This window comes from Lynx canadensis, chromosome B4 (genome assembly GCF_007474595.2).
Source record: "Lynx canadensis isolate LIC74 chromosome B4, mLynCan4.pri.v2, whole genome shotgun sequence".
Lineage (NCBI taxonomy): Eukaryota > Metazoa > Chordata > Mammalia > Carnivora > Felidae > Lynx > Lynx canadensis.
In genome coordinates, this window is record NC_044309.1 from 78,638,038 (window position 1) to 78,644,053 (window position 6,016).

The following is a 6,016-nucleotide window of genomic DNA, read 5'->3' on the forward strand; positions in this document are numbered from 1 at the left end:
GAGGTGGGAAAGGCGGATGGTGGGAAAGAACAAGAGAGGTGTCTGGGAGCAGCGGTGAGAAGGCATCCTAGGCTGGGAGGGGCTATGTGAGCAGCTTCAGGCCTCCACACCTTCTCTGCTTAATAACTGTTTAGTGGACCGTCTCCAGGAGATACTGTGGGATAGATGAGAGAGTGAACCTGAAATTTACAGTCACAAAAACTGGTTTCAGCTCCCAGCCCTACTTCTACTAGCCTGTGATCGTAGGCAAGTCCCTTACTCCAGAGCCTCAGATGCTTAAAGGAATCAGTGGCTATTTCTCAAGGAAACTTCTCCAATGTTCTAAGGCATTGAAAAAAGCATCAGGGTGCCTGGGTGGCTCAGTCGGTTGAGTGTCTGACTTTGGCTCAGGTCATGATCTAGTAGTTCGTGAGTTCGAGCCCTGTGTAGGGCTCTGTGCTGACAGCTCAGGGCCTGGAGCCTGCTTCTGATTCTGTGTCTCCCTCTCTCTCTGCTCTTCCCCTGTTCACACTCTGTCTCTCTCTCAAAATAAATAGATTAAAAAATATTTTTTTTAAAGAAAAAAGCATGCACTCAAGAAGCATAGATATAGTTACTCTCAGATCCTGGTAAGATGACCAACTGCCCCGCTTTGCCTGGGCTTTCAGTGCATAAACCAGGATAGTCCCAGGTAAGTCAGGACAGTTGCCACCCTAGTTCTGGCATCTCAGAACTAGGTCTGCACAGCCTTAGTCCTGGCCCTAACCCCCCAACCTCGAGGAGCTGTTGGTAGGGAAGGGAATCCAAGGCTCAGCCCCAGGCACGGAAGATGTGGGGAGAAAACCAGCAGAGCCAGGGGAAGGACAGGAAGTGGAGCTAGGGGTTGGGATGGGTCAGTGTAGGAGAGGTACCTGAAGGCAAGGATTCTGCGTGTCAGGTAGAGGCAGAGAGAAGAGGCAGAGAAAACAGAGGGCATATGAAAACAGAGGTAGATCCCAGACAGGAAGCAGCCGTGGTGTGGGAAAAGATCCTTGGGTTCGGCTTTGAATCCTGGCTCCGCCCTTCCTGGCCCCAGGGCTTGGACAAGCACTTGAGCCTCTCTTTCCTGGCCCATAAAACAAAGATAATAATACCAGATTCACAAGGTGATTATAATGAGTAGCTGAGATCAAACATGGAAAAGTATACTGGAAATTCCAAAGAGTCATACAAGGCGGGGGGGGGGGGGGGGGGTGGTGCAGGGGGGTCCCTCACACAGCCTCCCCTGAAGACCCCAGAGCATGTGAGCTCACCTCTCTCTCACCTGCTACAGTGCTCTCTGGCGACACTCATTTTCGAGCCCCGTCATGAAGAATGCCATGTAGTTAACTCTTCCACGTGTGTACTAGCTAAATAAACAGGAAGCTCACCCAGGTTTATATTTACCCTCAGGCTGGATAGGGAGAATGATTAAGTTACGGTAAAATAAAAGACGAAGTCCCAGACAGAATTTAGAAAGCTTCTTTGTCTCTGGCTGTGACCAGCTACCAGCATCCAATGCCAACACCCCAGTCTGTCTCCGGTCAGCTGGATGGCCCCTGGTGGGCTGCTGTCACCCCTGTGAAGGCCTTGGGGAAAGAGCTGAACCTTTGCTATAGGGTGACAGCTATTCTCTGCTCCCTCTCAAGATAAGAGAAACTCGGCATAAGGTGAAGCATGAGAGAGTTTTACTTGACCTCAAAGAGATACTTGTCCTCGGGTCAGTATTAGATGCCGGGTGAGGTTTCTGTAACAAGTTGTTGTCCCTATAGGAAACCCCTCGACCAGTTGGTTGGTCAACAAAAGCAGTGGTTTCTAAGTTTGCTGTATGTTGGGATCCTCTGGAAAGCTTCAACAACCACTGGTGCCTGGGCCTCCCCGCACTCCCCCACCCCCAGACTGCGATTTCACTGATCTGGTGTGTTGTGATCTGGGCTCTGGAATTTTTTAAAGGTCCCGGAAGGCTTTAATGGGCAGAAAAGTTCTGAACCCACTGGCATGGAGGAAGCAGCAGAACCAATGAAATCTTGAATCTTGAGATTCTATTCAGCTCAAGGACAAAAGAATACACAATCGTGGTAACCTCTTACCAAGTGCTTTCTGTGGGCTGTGTGTGGTGCTAGGTCTAAAACATGGAGAGTCTCAATCTAGAAGCGACGTTATAAGGAAGCCATTCTTTTAAACTATCTTTTTAAATTTATTTTGAGAGGTGGAAAGAGAGCGAGTGGGGGAGGGGCAGGGAGCGAGGGAGAGAAAGAGTCCCAAGAAGGCTCCTTGCTGTCAGCACAGAGCCCGACGCAGGGCTCGATCCCATGACCCATGAGATCATGACGTGAGCTGAGGTCAAGAGCCAGATACCTAACCAACTGAGCCTCCAGGTGCCCATATAAGGAAGCCATTCTTATAATTACTCTCATTTTACAGGTGGGGAAAAGGAGACGTAGAGAGCTCAGTAACTTGCTCAAGAATACAGAGATGACAACGGTGGTGTGGAGATCTGAACCCAAGCACTCCCACTCCAGAGCCCACATGTACCGCAGAAGATGTGGGGTCTCTGGAGATAGACGTGCCCTCTTCCTCCCCTCCCCGCTCTGCCCACCTGCCAGCAGCACTCTCCTTAAAGGGAAGGAGCAAGTCCGTTGAGGGCTCCAGCTTGCCCTGCTTGTCTCCCAGGTGCTGAAACCCAGGGCTGCCAAGAGGGTGAGGCCCAGGGCACTTATCAGCCACCTGATCACAGTCTCAGGCAGCAGTGGGAGGCAGGGTTCGAGAGGAGTTGCCACAGTGACAGGCAGGGGTAGCCCCCACAAATCTGCTCCCCATCTCAGCCTGCACCTCCCAGGTCTGGAGGTGGATATCGCCGGGCAGCGCAGAAGTGTGGCAGGGGTGTGGGGACAGAGAAAGGGAGGGAGGGAGAATTTCAGTCACCTCTGCTCAGGAAGGAGGGGACAGCTATGGCCCTGGTGTAGGTATGGAGGCCTTTAATCTCCTTCAGACAGGAGTTTCTGGACCCCTGGGCAGCAGGGGAAGGCAATGATGTGACAGAGATCAGGGAGAGCAGGGTCCTGGGACTGAATCGAAGCTCCTGGCCTGGGCTTCCCATTCCCTCAGACCACTATTCTCCACCAGCCCAGAGCCTTCATATTTTACAAGAAAGAAATAGCTACAAAGAAAGGAAGGCCTTGGTCAAGGTCACTGGGAAAATTGGTGATGCAAGAGCTTGGGTACCCTCCCTCCCAACCCAGAAAGAACCAGAGCCTATGAAGAATTTCCACAGCCTCTCTGTTCCTGCAGCCTGGGGGAAATGGATATGGGGGAGCCCCACCTCCAATCTCTAACAGGCCCTGCCTGCAGAGGTGAGAAAGTGGTGCCCCACACAGAGGCACACCCCTGGGAAATCTCTCTCCTAATTTCTGGGTTGTGGTGGGTGTTTGCAGCAAGAGTGAAGCCTTCAGGCCCCAAACCAGCCAGGACCCCCACCTCTGATATCCTTTTGACTAGAATCCCAGGGCCTACCTGGAAACTAAGGATCAGGCAGTGTCTCTCTTTCTCGTAAAACCCAACAGGTGCTCTGGGGCCACAAGCCCTCACAAGGTCTCAGAGCAGCCCTGCACATTCTCATGGCCAAGGTCCAGAGATAATATTGTTCCAGACGTATCAAACCCTTCCATCCAACATGCTGGAAGCCATGACTATTTATACAGCCATTTATAAAGCTGGCACCTCTCTCTGGTCTCTAAGGCAAAGGGAGCAGCAGGACAGGTGTGGGCCCGAAGGAAAATAAGGCTATGGGTTAGACGGGGATTGAATTCCAAGAGAGACCTGGAGGCCCTGGCAGGGGACTGGGGTTGTCTGGCAGAGGGTACTTCCCTAGGCCGGGCGAAAGAGGAAAATGGGATCGACTCAAGGTTACAGGGCTAGTAAGTGGTGCGCTGGGGACCAGAATCACAAATCCACGGGGGGTGGGGGCAGGGAATGGGAGACCTGTGGGAACCTCCCAGATCATGTCTCCCCTTGCCCGTAGTGGGAGAGACACAAACGTAAAGAATTAACAATGTCTTACCATTCCTTCTTTTAAAGAATAGGTGGGTTCCTGAAAGGTCGTCCATTGACAGTAATGATCATTTACTGGGCTCTCACAATGTGCCAGGGCTTAAACAGACGATATCATTCAACCTGAGCAACCTCGTTTTATTGATGAGATTTAGCACGGAGCAGGCGGGGTGGGGGAGAGGTGGGGGGCCCCAACAGCTTGTCCATGGTTTGGCAGCTTGCAAGTGGCCCCCACCACACCAGGGAAGCCTGCTGCCAAAGCCTGTGCTGGATCACATTCCGCTTTATGAGGCAGGTTCGGAACAGCCGCTGGAGTTTGAATCCTGGCTCCACCACTTAATCTCTCTGCGCCTCAGTTGCCTCATCTGTAAAGTAGAGGCCATAACACTGCCCACCTCTGTGAAGATGAAATGAGCTCGTTCATAAAAAGCCACTAGCAGAGGGGCGCCTGGGTGGCTCAGTCGGTTAAGCGTCAGACTTCAGCTCAGGTCATGATCTCACAGTCTGTGAGTTCGAGCCCCGCATCGGGCTCTGTGCTGACAGCTCAGAGCCTGGAGCTGCTACGGATTCTGTGTCTCCCTCTCTTTCTGCCCCTCCCCTGCTCGCTGTCTTTCTCTCTCTCAAAAATAAATACACATTAAAAAAAAAAAAAAAGCTGCTAGCAGAGTGCCAGGCGAATCACAAGACAGCATCGGTTTTAACAAAGATCGTATTGCTGCACAATGTGTGCAGATTTCTATTAACCAAACTGTTTTTTCCGTCCCGCTTCCCTTAACAAATCAGAATGTCATCGTGAGCCAGAAAACATGGCCCTGTGATATTTTGTAAACCATATGAAAGACTCAGAAAGTTTTTTCTTTAATCATCCTACTTTAAGGAATACGGCAACTTCCTGGTAAGTTTGAAACAAGCCATTAAGCTAAAGGCACTTCTCTCCACCGCCAGGCATTCACCACCAGGGATGGGATGGAGCGGAGGGGGGTGGATGGAGGGGCACCAGGTATGGCCAACAGTGGGTTTGCTTTTGAGAGGTGAGGCTGCAGCCCCTGTGGGGACCGGCTGCAACGGGACAGTCCCCAGACTTCCCTCTCTCCAGACTTCTGGCTATTCCGGGTAAACTTTTCACTCTAGAGCGAGAACGTTCTCTGTCAAAGCTGCAGTTGTGTGTTGTGTTTTTCTAGCCTGGTGAGCACTTGGCTCTCTGGCAGGTGGGTGTTTACTTAGCTAAGAGTTTCTGTGATCACTCTAAGGTGTGTCTTCTCTTTCTGTTTATCTGACATCCTTTGACAGTCCTTTATGCTAATGAGGACCATGATTTACAAAGAAGGTATTCATGCATGGACTCATACCTTTGTTCATCTTTTGTTTTTGCTTCTCCCACCTCTATGTCCCCGGTTTGTGAGGGTCCTCCCTGGCCCTGCACTGAACCTGTGTTCCACCCAAGTACCCCTGGATCTGCCTTGATCGAATGCGATGTCTGAGGTGGGGAAGGGCAGTGACCTGTCATGAGGCCATTCTAAGTTCTTGTCGGTTCTCATAACTCTTCAGATCCGAAGGCTTCACCCCACATCATATCAAACACATTCGCTTTGCTATGAAACATTTGAATTTTTATAATTGCCTTTTGAAAATATTTGTCTACCGACAACTCATTCAATTACAACTAGCTGTAATTTGTGGACAATTTCGGACGTACTTGGAATTACTGAAAAGCAAGCAAATCTAACCTATGACTTTTTTCAAATGTAATGAAATTTTTATGAGTTGAAAATCTTATCAGTTAAGGACGTGGATCCGTGTCATCCATAGTGTCTGATGGCTGAAAAGGTCTCTGCTGCCTGGAAACTAGAGCTTCCTGTCTCCCTCCAGGCTCAGGAGGAAGTCTCCGTGTGAAAGGGTCTGCCATGACCCATGGGTGGGTGTGCAGACTAGAATCAGGGACCATGGGGGGGCGCGTGGGTGGCTCGGT